Consider the following 15,746-nt stretch of genomic DNA (forward strand, 5'->3'; position numbering starts at 1 on the left):
TTCGCTTTGGACTTTTAAAGAGGTTTTTTTTTTTTTAAGATTTCATTTATTTGACAGAGAGACACAGCGAGAGAGGGAACACAAGCAGGGGGAGTGGGAGAGGGAGAAGCAGGCTCCCCACCGAGCAGGGAGCCCGATGTGGGGCTTGATCCCAGAACCCTAGGATCATGACCTGAGCTGAAGGCAGATGCCCAACGACTGAGCCACCCAGGTGCCCCATGGACTTTTAAAGAGTTTTGAAGATATATATTAATTCTAAAAGTGTAATTTTTAATTCTTTAAGTAGGGAGTTAAAGAAGGATGTGAGAGAAAGTGAATGGGGAGTTGGGTTTGGCATTTGCTTCAGCTCTACCACTTGGCACATTACCCAGAACCCTAAGAAGTGGAATTCGGAGTCCCTGGGCCCTGCCCCAAATCCCTCTTTAGCCTGAGTTTTGTTTTTGTTTTGCTTTTAAAAAATTGAATTAAAGCACGCATAATATAACATTTGCCACCCGAATATTGTCCAGTGTAAAATTCAGTGGTATTAAATACAGCCTTGGATGTTTGGAAGGAGTACGGAGCCAAGCATGGGAGCCTGGACTCAGTCCACATGGACTTGAATTCCTGGCTCAGCCCATTACTAAGTGGCCTTAGGTAAGTAGCTCAGCCTTAGAGCCTCAGCCTTGTCATCCACAAAGGGGAGATACTCACAGTATTGACTCCACAGCTGGAAGGAGGCCACGGGGATGAAGCCCTTGGCAGTGCTTGGCTCAGAGAGTGCCTCAGTACATGTGAACCATTGTTGTTACTTTAGAGCTTGGAATTCAGAATCAGAATCAGGTTGGGTTTCACTCACAAGGGCACATGGATACGGCTGGGTCCTAGACGCGGCTTCAGCTGAGTCCCGAGCAGAGCCTCCAGGTTGAGGGGTCTGTGAAGTGCTCCTCGCTGTCAGGACTGAGTAAGGCCTCTGTTCTCTGTTCTCTCGGGGCTGCCTCTCCATTCCTCTGCATCACTCAGGGTTGGGGGTGGAACGGGGGTGCCACCTCCAACCGCAGGACTGGACTGAAACTCGGCATCTATTGCCTGTCTGGGGCACCTCCTTATGGAACGTATTTCCTCGGATCCTATGTGCCAGGCAGTGTGCTGGTCACCAGGGCAGTGCCAAGATGGATCCGATCCGGACCCCTCCCTCCGAGATCTTACAACAGAACTAGGGGAATAAGATGGGCGTGACTATGCCACTTACCCAGTTATTATTTATCGATCACCTGCCATGTGTATGACATTGTATAAGATATTGATTGAGTGAGAGTCACAGAAATCCACAGGAGGGAGAAATGATGGTGGTTTGGTCATAACACAGCTAACCCACAGCCTGGCGTCCAGAAATGCTGACGAGATGGATGGAGGGATGGAGGGAGGGATGGAGGGATGGATGGAGTTGGTTAGATGGCTGGTGGTTAGGGAAGATTTTACATGGTAGGAGACCTAGCCAAGGACCTTGTGGAATGGAGGTGACTCACTGGAGAAGATGGTGCAAAGATACAGTCCTCAGGTTCATCTGAGAGTCTGTGAGGCCATTAATCTGTGAGGGTTCCTTTAGGGCCTGAGTGGAAAATTCAAATGGCTATGGGGTCCAGGAAAGAACAGGACATGCGTGGAGGCTGGGTGCTTAGTCGCTGGTGTCTTTGCACCTGAATGCCTCTTGGCTTACCTTCCATTTGTGCACTTTTGATAGAGACACAGGAACCAAAACCTGCTTCTCTTACAGGAAAAGCATCAGCACAAGCATGGCAGCTGATCCTCAGGCTCAGAGACAGGGAGGACTCGGGAGAGGAGGGTGAAGCAGGGGGTGCAGTCCTCCTAAGGGGGGCACCCACTTCTCAGTTTGAACCAGTTGCTTAGTGTAAGAACATGAGCGAACTGTTTCCAGCTCTGCAGATGCGTCAAAAGCTAGAAATCCGCTTACTTTTTTTTTTTAAGATTTTATTTGACAGACACAGCGAGAGCTGGAGCACCAGCAGGGGGAGTGGGAGAGGGAGAAGCAGGGAGCCCGATGCGGGGCTCGATCCCAGAACCCCGGGACCATGACCTGAGCCAAAGGCAGACGCCTAACGACTGAGCCACCCAGGTGCCCCTGAAATCTCCCAATTCTAAAGTAAATATCAACTCGAATTTTCGAAAGAAATTGCCCGCTAGTTGAAAGACTTTGGAATTGTAGCTACCAGTCTGTAACTTCTACTCAGGTCACCAGGAGACAGATCAGGGTAGGAAGATGGGCTGAAGCTAAATTTTAAGCGGGCTTGAATGCCGTGCTAAAGAGTTTTGACTTGAGCTCATAGACAGCTTCAATTTGGGGCTAAAAAGGTTCTCTGTACAAGGGTGTGGCTTGATGCAAGAGTTTGGGGACCGGTGGGGTGTAGAGTGGCATATGAAATAGCGAGGAAGCAGTCAGGGTTGAAGGTTACTGCAGTAAGACAGGTTTGTGACAATGCGACTGAGAGATGGTGGCAGTGGGGCCGGAAAGACGGAGCGGACAAGAAAAAGACGAAGGCGAAAAGGATACGAGGAGGATGCGGGGAGCCGCGGAGAGCGGCAGGAGAAAAGACAAGCGCGGTTCCACCAGGCCCCGCGTCTCTCGCCCGAAAGGGAAGGAAGGGAAGGGCCGGCCAGGTCGGGTGGAGGGCTGCCGAGCTCACGGACGCCGGCCCGACGATCCGGCCGTCGCCCCGCATCCCAACCGGCCAGGAGCGCCAGGGCCCAGGCAGCGCCGCGCAGTCCGGCTCCCGGCCGGCCGGGCGTCGGGGACCAGCCCGTTTACAAAGCAGGCGTCCTAAGCGAGTCGCCCATAAAACCGGGATGATGCCACCGGCTTCTCGGGGCGGCCGTGGGGACCGGGGGAGGCGGGCGCGCCGGCACCTGGGAGCGGGCGCTTTCTGAGCCGGGGCTCTGGAAGGCTCGAGGTCCCTCGGGGGAGCAAGCTGCCCGGCCTCCCGCGAGCACCGCCCGCCCGGCCTGCGGGGAGAGGCCAGGAGCCCCCCCGCCCCGGCCCCAGGCGGTCACGTTCAGAGACACCTCTCCCCGCACGGCCCGGGGCGCCCCTGCCCCGCGCGCGGCGCTCGCTCTCCGGAACTCGGGGCGCAGGTGCGTGGGGCCCCGCCCTCTGCGCCCCGAGCCGCCGCCGAGCACCGCGCGCCCCGAGCCGGCCCGTGGGATGCCCGGAGTCCGGCCGCGGCCGGAAGTGCGCCTTCCTCCCGCCGCCCGCAGGGCCTCTCTAGCAGCCGCGGGCGCCGGCGTCTCAGTGGGAATAACCCCTTCGGCCCCAGCGGGCCAGAGCCGCCGCCCGGGGGGCGGGGGGAGGGGGGGGCTTCGTCCGCTTCTCCCCGCCGAGGGCTGACTTGTCTTGTGTTCTCCCCGGGCGACGGTTCGGTGACCCTCGTGCCCGGATCAAGAGGACGGCGCCCAACTCGCTGGGTTCGTGCGCCCGCTCGGCTAAGGTGCTGAGCCGCCTCGGGCCGGTTATTGAACCTCTCTGAGCCTCGGCTTTCCGATCTGTAAAATCACCGTATCTACCTCAAAGGCTTGCTGTAAGGGTTCAGTGAACATGTAAAGGATTTAGAAGAGGGCCTGTCGCCGAATAAGTGCTCAGTAAATGCTAGTCGTCATTGTTAGGATTTTTACTGCTACCTTTTGAAAAAGGACAGGTGTTAGAGGGTCAGTTTTGTGACACAAGAATGAAGAACATGATAGACATGATGGTAAGAGCTGCTATTTCTTGAGGGCCTTCTTCGAGCTAGGTTCCTGACACAGCCTTAGGGCAATTCTGTGAAGGCAGTATTATTTATTATTCCCATTTATGGATGGAGTTAGGAACTGAAGGGATGTCAGCGTGGGATTTGAACTCAAGGCGCTCTGACCCCAGGGCACATGCCTTTTCTTCTCATCCACACTGCAGCACTGATTTTATTTTATTTTATTTTATTTTTAAAGATTTTATTTATTTGAATGTGCGTGTGCACAAGTGGGGGGAGGGGCAGAGAGAGAGGGAGAAGCAGACACCCCACTGAGCAGGGAGCCCGGTGCGGGGCTCCATCCCAGGACCCTGGGATCATGACCTGAGCCGAAGGCAGACACTAACTGACTGAGCCACCCAGGCGCCCTGCAGCACTGATTTTAGAAGCCTTTTCTGGGAATTCTGAACTGAAGCATCAAAAACAATAGGGCTGTCAGACATGGATGTCCCATTAGTCCTGTGCAAAGCTACCCAAATCCTACACCAGGCTGACACTCAATAATGAACAACGCTGCCCCAGCATGGACGCTATCCTTGCTTAAAGACAAGCATCTTGTGACCTTCAAAAGAAGCAAGTTGCAGACATCCAAACAGAGAAAGGCACTGAGTAAATATATATTTTAATGTTTATTTTTTAGCAATCTCTACACCCAACTTGGGGTTGGAACTCACCACGCCAAGATCAAGAGTCAAATGTTCTTCCAACTGAGCCAGCCAGGCACCCCTATTTTTTTTAAAGATTTATTTATTTTAGGGGGAGAGAGAGCTCAGGACGAGGGGGCAGAGGGAGAGAGAGAGAGAGAGAGTCTCAAGCAGACTCCATGCTGAGCAGGGAGCTCCACGTGGGGCTTGATATCACAACCCAGAGATCATGACCCGAGCAGAAACTAGAAACCGAGAGTCAGAAGCTTAACCAACTGAGCCGCCCAGGCGCCCCCAGGCACCCCTATTTAAATAAAGCCATGTTTTCATGTGCAAAACCCATTACCAGTCCCACCTTTGACACAACCTGTGGAAACCTGGGGGGCCGGTCCGGCCAGCCATTTCTCCCTGCCTCCACTCTCAGGGTCCCTCTTGCCAGTTTCCACTGGGCTCCAGCGTTTAGTGCTAAACGCCCTTCCTTAGAGTTCGTGGAGCCTGGAGGATACGGTCAGGCTGTCCTTGCCTTTCATTCCCTAGGGATTTAGCAACTGGACAATCATACAGGAAGGCAGCTGGGGAGAGTGCAGGCCTGGGAGCTGTGAGGGAAAGGGGTGGGCGGCCACGGGAGACGAGGAACCAGAGACTTTCTCACCTCCCCGCCCTTGGCCACACTGCTCCCTCTACCTGGTTTAAGCTTCGGGAGGGCAGGACCTTGTCCATCTTGTCTTCTGCACCCTAATGCCAAGAGAGTGTGGGGCTTTCCCGGGTCACTCCACAAGTTAGTGGTTTGGTCAGAGCAGGGCATTGGGCATCTCACGTCACGTACCCAAGGGCGGGATGAGGAGTGTGGCGCCACCCCGGTCTAAGGACCATACACGTTTTCTCCAGCGAGGAAAACCATGCCCTTAAAACACAGGGTGGAGGTTTTCTAATAAGACTTCTTTTACATTTTTCCCTTTCATTTCCTTTTATATTTGGGGGGCGGGGAATTCATATGGTATAAAAAAACAAAAAAGGAAAAGCAGGCTGCCCTCCTGTCTCTGCCTGGCCCCAGCCCCTGTCACCATCTCCTGAGCACTGTGACCGATTTTCTTGTGTCTTTCTAAAGGTAGTCTATGCATATGCAAGTGTCTCCTTCTAGGAAAACGCAAATATGATAATGCACTGTAGTCACTTGCTTTTCCCCTTGCTTTTTTCATATAACAGCATATTTTGGAGAATGTCTCACGTCAATCTGTACATATCTGCTTCCTTTTTTTTTTCACAGCTGCTAAGTATTCTTTTTTTTTTTTTTGAGTATTCTGTTATATGGATATGCCATAATTTATTTCATCGACTTCCTTGTTAGTGGACTCGTAGGTGATGTTCAGTCTTTTGCTATAGAAGGAATATTTTGCTGAATAGCATTGTGCGCATGTGCCACCAGGCCTGTAGGATCTAGAAGTGGAGTTGTTGGGTCAAAGGGTGTGCACATTTTGAATTTTGATCAGTGTTGCCAAATTTTCCTTCCCCCCAAAAGGCAGTGCAGATGTATGCTCTTACTAATGATGTTGGAGAGTGCCTGATTCTCCACATAGTCTATAAGCAAACTATATTTGCAAACCTCTTAGGTTAAAAATAATATTTCATGGTTTTTATTTGCATTATGAGATTTCTTTTATAACAAACACTGGTAAGAGGAAATGGAAACCTGACTTTGGAGGTATAAAAATTTGAAAAAACATCGTGCTACTTTGAATTAATCCTCACCTCCTGATCTGACTTGGAGAAGTAAAATGAGAAAAATTGCCAACGAGCAGTGCTCCAAGCCACCTGACTCATTGGAGAAGAGATACAAAATCTGGAGACAGACAAACGAAGTCCCGGTTTTCAAAACAAGGGAAAGATATTAATAACACAAACCAAAGGGCAGAAAACTTGATGTTTAACTCAATTGGAATCCTAAATCAAACCATCGAACAGATGATTTTCAAGATGGCTTGGTGCAGGGAAGAATAAGGGTCCTGAGTCCTACAGGACTGCATTAAATTACAGTTCTTACTAGCAGGGTGCCCTTGGGCAAGGTACTTCATACATCTCTGAACTTCTATTTTGTCAGCATAAAACAGGGGCAGCAATAGCCACCTGCCAGAGTTATGGGAAAACTGTAAAATAACTCATGTCAAATGCTTGGCACAAAAGATGTTAGTTAAAACGGAAGGAAGAAGGTCAAATCCAAGCCCTCTGGGGTTACAGGTCCTAGACCACTGAGAAAAAGGAAGGTGACCTGGAGACAGAACAGCTGGAAGCAGGCACAGCTTAATTGCCCTTGTATAAATATATATATATATATATATATATATATATATATTTAAGATTTTATCTATTTATTTAAGAGAGAGAGCAGGAGTGGGGGGTGGGGGGAACGGTGGGAGGGAGGAGCCTGACATGGGGCTCGATCCCAGGAACCTGGGATCATGACCTGAGCCGAGGGCAGACACTTAACCCCCTTGATTGCCCCTGTAAAAGGCAGGCTTGCTCCAAACGTAGTGGTCAGATCTCAAGGGTGAAAAACCAAACAACAAAAGCTCCTATATTAATCCCCCTTACAATGTTGAAACAAAGCAATCTTCTTGCCAGTTGTGTATTTCCAGAGCCACCCTGTTCCATTCTTTGTGAATGGCTCCTGGAGATACTGTGTATCTACCAACCCCCAGGGCCGAAAGATACATGTTGTAGCTAAGCCCCTTACTGGGATTGCTTAAGGCTGGGATGTGTGATTTGTAACAGCGGCTTTAAAAGCGGACTGGCTGAACTTAGGAACTTAGCACAGCTGTGATCCATCTCCCACCGCACTGGGGCTTTGCGTGCCCATCTGTCTGTGTTGGACTGGATTCAGAATTAGGGGGTGGGGTTGAAGACATGATCCTCTGCATCACGAAATATCATTTTGATAAGGACTCCCAGAACTTTCTCCCGGGCCTCCCATGAATTACGTAACCAACATTTGCTTGGGCCTCTAGAAAGCTCAGCAAATGTGTGCCTCGCTTTTAGCAATGGTATCAACTGACCTTTACACCATGTTTTGTGTACCGACCCTCGATTCATGTTATCATTTTCCCCTTTGTTTTCCCTTTGCCTTTTGTGTGTGTGTGTGTGTGTGTGTGTGTGTTTTGGTTTTTGTTTTTGTTTTGTCTTGTTAATGACACTTTACGACTGCGGCTATTATCAGTAGTAATGGCCAGTGCTGAGCAGCTGCGGGTCTTACTAGATGCCAGGCACCTGTTGTAGGATATGTGGCTCTGTAAAGGCCTCGGGTCCTTTTTGAAACGAGGCAAGGTATAAATAAAGAAACAAACAAACCCAACTGCCAGACTCGCTCATCTCCTTTATGGTACCCACTTAAAGGTGTCTTTTTAATATCTGATTTAATATCTTTTAAATATCTATAATATCGTATATACTAGAGAAAGGCTGTACATCTTTGCATAGTTCTCTTTACGGACCTGTCTTTGGAAATGAACAAGTGTACAAAGCAAAACCGAACCTCTTAGCAAACAGAAACCATTCATTAGTCAAGGGGCTCAGTCAGTTAAGCATCTGCCTTTGGCTCAGGTCATGATCCTGGAGTTCCGGGATCGAGCCCCACATTGGGCTCCCTGCTCAGTGAGGACTCTGCTTCTCCTTCTGCCTCTGCTGATCCCCCTGCTCATACTCAATCTCTCTCTTTCTCTCTCAAATAAATAAAATCCTTATTTAAAAAAGAAGAAGAAGAAGAGGAAGAAGCAGCAGCAGCAGCAGCAGCAGCAGCAGCAGCAGCCATTAGTCAAGGGATGATAACCTTACAAGAGTCAAACCCTAAGAGTCTGGTAAGGGAAGCAGTCGTCCCTAGAGGGCCCAGAATACTCTCAAATCCTTCACAGGGAGAAAACAAGAATAGGGGTTGACCAGTCGGTCAAGGGCTCACTCATGCTGGGCCCTGGTCTGAGCGGTCATGCGATGATGCCTTTAATCCTCACATCCACTCTATGAAGTAGGCATTATTTTCTATGGTTATAAGGTTACTTACTAGGCTCACAGACCAAGGACATTTTCTAGATTTCATTTAGATGGATTTCAGCAAGGCATGTAATCAAATCTCTCCTCGCATCCTTTAGACAAGACAGAGACTGAATATCCTGCACTTAGAGTCACAACTAATTACAAGGTTATGCATCACTAAAGCCAGGGAAATGCTCCTAGATTTGACCCAATATTTCTATTTCTGGGACTGTCTTTTTAGAAAACAGTCAAAATATCGGAGACATATACTCTGAGATGTTCACTGGTTTTATTTATAAGAACAAAAACGGGAGACAGTGTAAATATTCAACAACAGGGAAATGACTCAGCAAAATATGGTGTATGTAGAAAGAATTCTGTAGACAGCCATTAAAATTATGGCTGTGAAGACAATGAAGCCCCCAAAACGTGTAACTAAGTTAAAAAAAAAAGGCTTAGAAAAAAATACAGGAAGGAAATACAACGAAAGGCATAAATAGTTGAACTAGGAGTAGATGAAAATGTGTAATTTCATTTTTTAATATTTTCATTAGTATGGGTATATCATTTTTCTAGTGTAAAAAAAAATGTATTTAAGCCAAAGATGAAAGCTGAAGCTAACTAGGGGGAAAAAACCCAACGGTCAGTGTGGGCACACACCTCATTCAGTCTTCACCCTCTGGAGGCGTTGTTTCCCTATTTTACAGAAGAGGAAACGAAGATTCAGAGAAGGTCCAGGAATTAGTTAGAACAAGGTCTCACAGCTGAATGTGATAGAAACAAGAATTGAAACAAAGTCTGGCGGCTTTCCAGGTGTCTCACAACAGAGGAGGGCTGCCAATCTGTGGAGCCTTCGGGTGATTTACGGGAAGGTGCCCCCCCCCCCCGCCACCCCGGACAGACAAATTGCAGAAAGATCCCTTCTCTGAGCAGGTCGCATGGCCTTTGGCTAGTGGATTAAACCTGGGTTGAAATGTCATCATATCCGTCCCTTGTAGCCGGCACCTTTGCATATGACGTAACCTGCACCAGCACCCACACGGCAGGCAAGGTGGCGCCCAGGTGATGTCAGGGGCTCCGCCAGTGTGCTGAGACCTCACCAGGAGAAGGGTGGTCCTTCCTGTTCCCCTTCCCAGGAGAACCCTCTGAGTCCACCCAGGGGAGAGTCTTCAGGTTGGTGCGAGGCCTTAATCACCTCTAACCGCTTGCTGTGTCTGTCACTCCTTCTCACATACACACAAAATGAGCCCCTTAGACCCAGAGTCTTCACCTAATTGTGCAATAATATATCAATGGCATTTATTAACATAATTTAATATTGGTTGAATTTTCTTAAAGATTTTATTTATTTGAGAGAGAGATTGAGCACAAGCAGGGCGGGGAGGGGCAGAGGGAGAAGCAGACTCCCCCCTGAGCAAGGACTCCGAGGAGGGGGCTCGATCCCAGGCCCCCCGGGATCATGACCTGAGCTGAAGGCAGACGCTTAACCCGTTGAGCCACCCAGGCGCCTCTGATTGAAGTTTTTATTGTAAAATTCACATAACATTAGTAATTTCAACCATTTTGAAGTATATAATTCAGTGACATCTAGCACATTTACAGTGATGTGCAGCCATCGCCCCTCTCTAGTTCCAGAACACTCTCATCACCGCAGTGGAAGTCTTATACCCATTAAGATGTCACTCCCCATTCCTCCCTCCCCCCAGCCCCTAGCAACCATTCATCTGCTTTCTGTCTCTCTGGATTCACCTGTTCTGGATACTTCATATAAACAAAATCATAAAATATGCAGCCCTGCATATCTAGTTCCTTGCATTTAACAATGTTTTCAAGGTTCAGGGCGCCTGGGTGGCTCAGTCGGTTAAGCTTCTGCCTTCAGCTCAGGTCATGATCTCAGGGTCTCCCACCAGCAGTGTATGAAGGTTGCAATTTCTCCACATCCTCACCAACACTGGTTACTCTCAGGTTTTTAGAAAGTATTATTATTATAACTGCCCCTGTGGGTGCAAAGTGGGATCTCACTGGGGTTTTGATTTGCATATCCCTCATGGCCAATGATGTTGAGCATCTTTTCAGGTGTTTGTTGGCCATCTATAGATCTTCTCTGGAGAACCGTCCAAGTCCTTTGCCCATTTTTTAATTGGGTTGTTTGTGTTTATTGTTGAGTTGTTACAGTTCCTTTTTTTTAAGGGGGGGAGGGGCAGAGGGAAAAGGAAAGAGAGAATCCTTTTTTTTTTTAAAGATTTTATTTATTTATTTGACAGAGAGAGACACAGCGAGAGAGGGAACACAAGCAGGGGGAGTGGGAGAGGGAGAAGCAGGCTTCCCGCAGAGCAGGGAGCCCGATGCGGGGCTCGATCCCAGGACCCTGAGATCACGACCTGAGCCAAAGGCAGACGCTTAACGACTGAGCCACCCAGGCGCCTTAAGCAGGATCCACGCTGAGTGGGGAGCCTGACCTGGGGCTTCATCTCACAACCCTGAGATCATGACCTGGGCCGAAATAAAAAATTGGACCCTTAGCCGACTGAACCACCCGGGCGCCCCTACAGTTTTTTATATATGCTGGGTACTAGTGCTTTATCAGATACATGGTTTGCTTAAGTTTCTTCTCCCATTCTGTGGTTGTCTTTACTTTCTTGACAGTTTCCTTTGATGTACAAAAGTTTTTTTTTTTTTTAAAGACTTTATTTATTTATTTGAGAGAGAGAATGAGATAGAGAGAGCATGAGATGGGGGAAGGTCAGAGGGAGAAGCAGACTCCCTGCCGAGCAGGGAGCCCGATGCGGGACTCGATCCAGGGACTCCAGGATCATGACCTGAGCCGAAGGCAGTCGCTTAACCAACTGAGCCACCCAGGCGCCCTACAAAAGTTTTTTAATTTGATGAAGTCCAATTTACCTATTTTTTTCCTTTTGTTGCTTGTATTTTTGGTATCATATCTAAGAAACCATTGCCAAATCCAAGGTCATGAAGATTTACCCCTAAGTTTTCTTCTAAAAGTTTTATAGTGTTAGGTCTTTGAACCATTTAGAGTTACTTTTGCCTTGTATTTATTTTTACACTTATAATTAGCAATTTTCTTATTTTTAAAGTCTTATTTGTTTAAGTAATCTCTACACCCAACGTGGGGCTCAAATTCACAACCCTGAGATCAAGAATTGGATGCTCTTCCGACTGAGCCAGCCCGGCACCCCAGTAACAAGCAATTTTTAATTTATCACACTGACATTGAGTTTCCTTCTCAGATATGTTTCTTTCTGTGAAGAAAAATGCACTGAAGAAAAATATCAACACTATTGAGGGTACCCAGATGTGGCCAAGATGGCGAGTAAAACATAGAAATCCCTGCAGTCAGATTGTGACAAAAGGGGAGGGCCGTTCTCTAGGAGACAATGTCTTCTGGGAAGGGAGGGGTAAGATTTAGCAGGATTCTGAAGGATTTCTGACCTGCAGTCAGCAAATCCAAGTCCCACAGATCCCAGGTTCTCACAGTTGCTCTGTGACCCGAACATGTAACCTGTCCAAAGTCCTGTTCCCTCAGGAGTAAAGGGTGAGGATAACTGCCTTGTATCAAGAGACACAAATGCCTTAATGTGAATCAAAGTATATGTTATAAGACACTTACTCAATGGGGGTGAATATCAGGGCCTAGACTTAAGTTGGCTGGCATTTGAACAGGACCCTGAAGGCAGACAAGATTGGCCTTTGTGGAGAGGAGACGGGGAAGCATTCTAGAGGAGGCATAGGGAGCCACACTTGGTGAAAGGCCCGAGGAACAGGACAGTTCGTGTTGGGGGAGGGTGGGGCTGGAGCCTGTGGCCTGCATGACAGTGGGGATTATCTTAGGGGACACTGAGCGAGAGGCCAAAAGGCTGGTTTCAGACAGGACCTGGTGCTCTGTCTGGTGTTTACACTTCTCCAGCCACAAGTCCTTGGGGTCCTTGGGGTGTGGCAATGGTGCAAATCAGGCTCCAAGTGTCTGGGAGCTTACTGATTTTTTTTTTTTTTTAAGTACCGTAACCGTGTGTGACAATATAATCCTCTCTTCCATCTGTCTTCAATCTCCTTTCCCATGCTTAGGCCGCCGTAGAGCATCTGTTCCAGGGGAAATGGGGACCTCTCTCTAAGGTTACTCCACGTGTCACATATGGGTAGGAAATCAGTTGAATATGATTTAATGTGACTTGGATCAGGACAAACCTGAAAAGGAAATCAACATGCTGTTGATCTCCACTCCATCCTTATACTCTAAATATTTACCGTTTAGAAAGTGATTTTTACAAATTGGAAATCATCAAACAGAACCAAAGAATCCAAAGTTAAGCCTTCCTCTTATCTCAGATCCTCCGTCCTTCTCCCCAGAAGCCACTGTCCTTTCCAGGCACTTATGTACCCTCCCCAAATAGTCAAATATACAGAAAAGTTTTCCATATGGCCAGACCCTTACTGTTGAGAACATTTGATCTGATGTGTCGTTTTGTAGATGAGGTGACTGGGGCCCCAGAAACGTGATGACTAGAGCTATTTCAGTTCACACCTTCATGCAAATACTTGGTAACAAAACAGTATACATATATTTTATTTACTTTTATGTTTTATGTTTTATTTTTTTTTAAGTAGACTCCATGCCCAACATGGGGCTTAAACTCATGACCCTGAGATCAAGAGTCTCATGCTCTACCGACTGAGCCACCCAGGCGCCCCGACGCCATATTTACTTTTATTTTTATTTAAATTATACATATCTACATTTACTTAATATATAACATTATTTACCCAATTATATATGTGGCTTTCTTTTTTTTTTAAATTTTATTTATTTATTTATTTGACACAGAGAGAGAGAGATAGCTAGAGAGAGCACAAGCAGGGGGAGGGGAGAGGGAGAAGCAGGCTCCCTGCTGAGCCAGGAGCCCGATGTGGGGCTCGATCCCCGGACCCTGGGATCATGACCTGAGCTGAAGGCAGATGCTTAACTGACTGTGCCACCCAGGTGCCCCATGGCTTTCTATAGCTTAATCAAAGTTACAGTCAAAATATAAATATATAAAAGTTCTTAGTTTTCAAAAATTAAAAAACAAAACAAACAAGAAAAACTTCTCTATTGATGATGAGCATGGAGGAGGTGTTCTGAGGGTGAATACACTGGTGCTTTTTGGAAGAATCATGGGGGACCAGACAGGTGGGAAGAAGCCAAGGAGGCTAGAGGCCGGAGAATCTGTCAGAAAGTCACTGTGGTCATTCAGGGATGAGAACCAGGGTGTGACAGTGGCCTGGGGCAGGGCGAAGAGGTGGGCAGACTCGGCAGGGGTGCCATAGGCCTGAGGACCTACTGACAAATGTGGGGCAGAGGAGGGCCCTTCAGGCCTTGGGGAGCAGGATGACTAGGTATCACGGAGAGAAATGGAGCTGGTGAGCCTGGATGACTGTGATGTGGACAGGTCTGTTAGGCAAATGGACAGAAAGAACAAGGCCTCAAGGACAGGGACAAGGCTAAGCAGCTGACATGGAAGGATTTTTGGAACTGAGCACATGGAGCAGGAAATGTTTGAGGAAGGGAATGTAAAGGAAGGACGTGGCTCTGAGCCTTAGGGACACGGTGGTTAGGAGGCACCAGGAGGGTAGGACTCAATGTGAGAAGTCTTAGGGAGCCACTGTAGGTTCTTGAGCAGAGGAGTCTCATCCTGGACTCTCAGAGGCAGAAAGGATCTCCCAGTGCTGGGACCCTGCTCTTGTTCCACATTTGAGGACCACATTCCTAAAAAGCAGCCCCTAATACACCCTGTGGGCATGCACATCTCCAGGGAAGAAGGCCCATCCTGTCCTCCTGGCACCAGCAGGACCCTCCCCCCGCACCCGCCGCATCTCCCTCCCCTCGCCTGTCGGTAGGCAGCTGTCCTCGTGAGAAGGGTGGGGAGGTAAGCAGCCTTTCCAGGCTGCACCTTCTCAGCTCTTGCATCCTGCCTGAGAGCGTCCCCCACAGAGCAGAGGGTTGGAGTCTCAGGTCATGGCCCCAGGTCCTCCCAAGTTACACACTCCCTGTGTCTCTCGGGACATGGTTTCCAGGCTCCTGGCTCTCCTGCCCACCGGGCTGAGGGCTGTGTGCTCTGATGAGAAAGAATGAGGCAACCCTGGCTAGAGTTGGTCCACTCTGAACTCCCATATCATCTCATTTAACCCTTCTGTCTCTTTGGGAATCAAGGCTCATCCCCTTTCCAAAGAAGAAGCCAAATTTCCAAGAGGCAAAGCGAGTTACCCAAGACCACTGAGCAGTGAGGACAGAGCAGGGTCTGGACCAGGGTCCACCTCTAGGACCTCACTGCTCTCACACAACCTGGGTCTTGGGACACAAGGGTCTGCGTTAAGGGGCCACGTGGAAGGCTGCTGTGTGGTGGCTGAGAAGAGCATGGCGGTGGGCTGTCCGTGAAAGCCAAAGGGGGGACAGTCCTCATCTTCCCAGGAGGGTCTCCTTTCTGGCCACCGTGCCATCTGACTGTAGGCAACAGGACAGCACGCTGTCACCTACAGTCAGGGCGCCCTTTGTTTCTCTAGGAGCAGGACAAGCAAACCGTTGCTGGAGAATGGCTCGGCCTGAGCAGGGGCCCTCCACCTTTGCCCATTCCTCTCTCCAGCTCCTGGAGCAAGATGAGGGAGAGGATGGCGGGGCTGAGCGGCGCTCTCTCTGCCCCTCAGACACACATGAGCCGTTCTGAGAATTGTGCTTAGGAGCCGTGTGGCTCTGAAGGCAGGAGGTCTGGATGTGAATCCAGCTCCGTCACTAGTTAGCTGTGTACAAGTGACTTACTCTATCCTCGGGATGGTAACATCGGTTCCGTGAGTTGTCGTGAAGGTCCATGGAGCCCTTGGAATAGCGTCTGGCACAAAGTAAATACTCAATAAATCTAACTACTCAGAAGACATCATCCTCATACTTGTTACTCTGAACCTGGGGGACACACCAAGGGGTACAGAATCAGTACCTACCATTAACTGGGTGTTGGACCACCCAGAGTGGATGATCACAGATACACTGGAACCACCTCTCAGCCTCAGGGTTGGAGACACAATAGGGTGACAGGGTCTGGCACACTGGAAAGCCAGTGGCCTTGTAAGGAAGGAAGCTACAGCCCAGCCAGTGGCTGTCATGGGAAAATTTGGGTCTTGTTGCCACATCTTTGGATTTTCCAAAGAAGTGGGAAATTCGGATTTGTATGTGAAATGTACTGATTTTTAAAGGTGGCGATTAATTCGGCTAAACACACACACACACACACACACACACACACACACACACACACACACA

This window comes from Phoca vitulina, unplaced genomic scaffold (genome assembly GCF_004348235.1).
Source record: "Phoca vitulina isolate PV1807 unplaced genomic scaffold, GSC_HSeal_1.0 scaffold45, whole genome shotgun sequence".
NCBI classification, from domain to species: domain Eukaryota; kingdom Metazoa; phylum Chordata; class Mammalia; order Carnivora; family Phocidae; genus Phoca; species Phoca vitulina.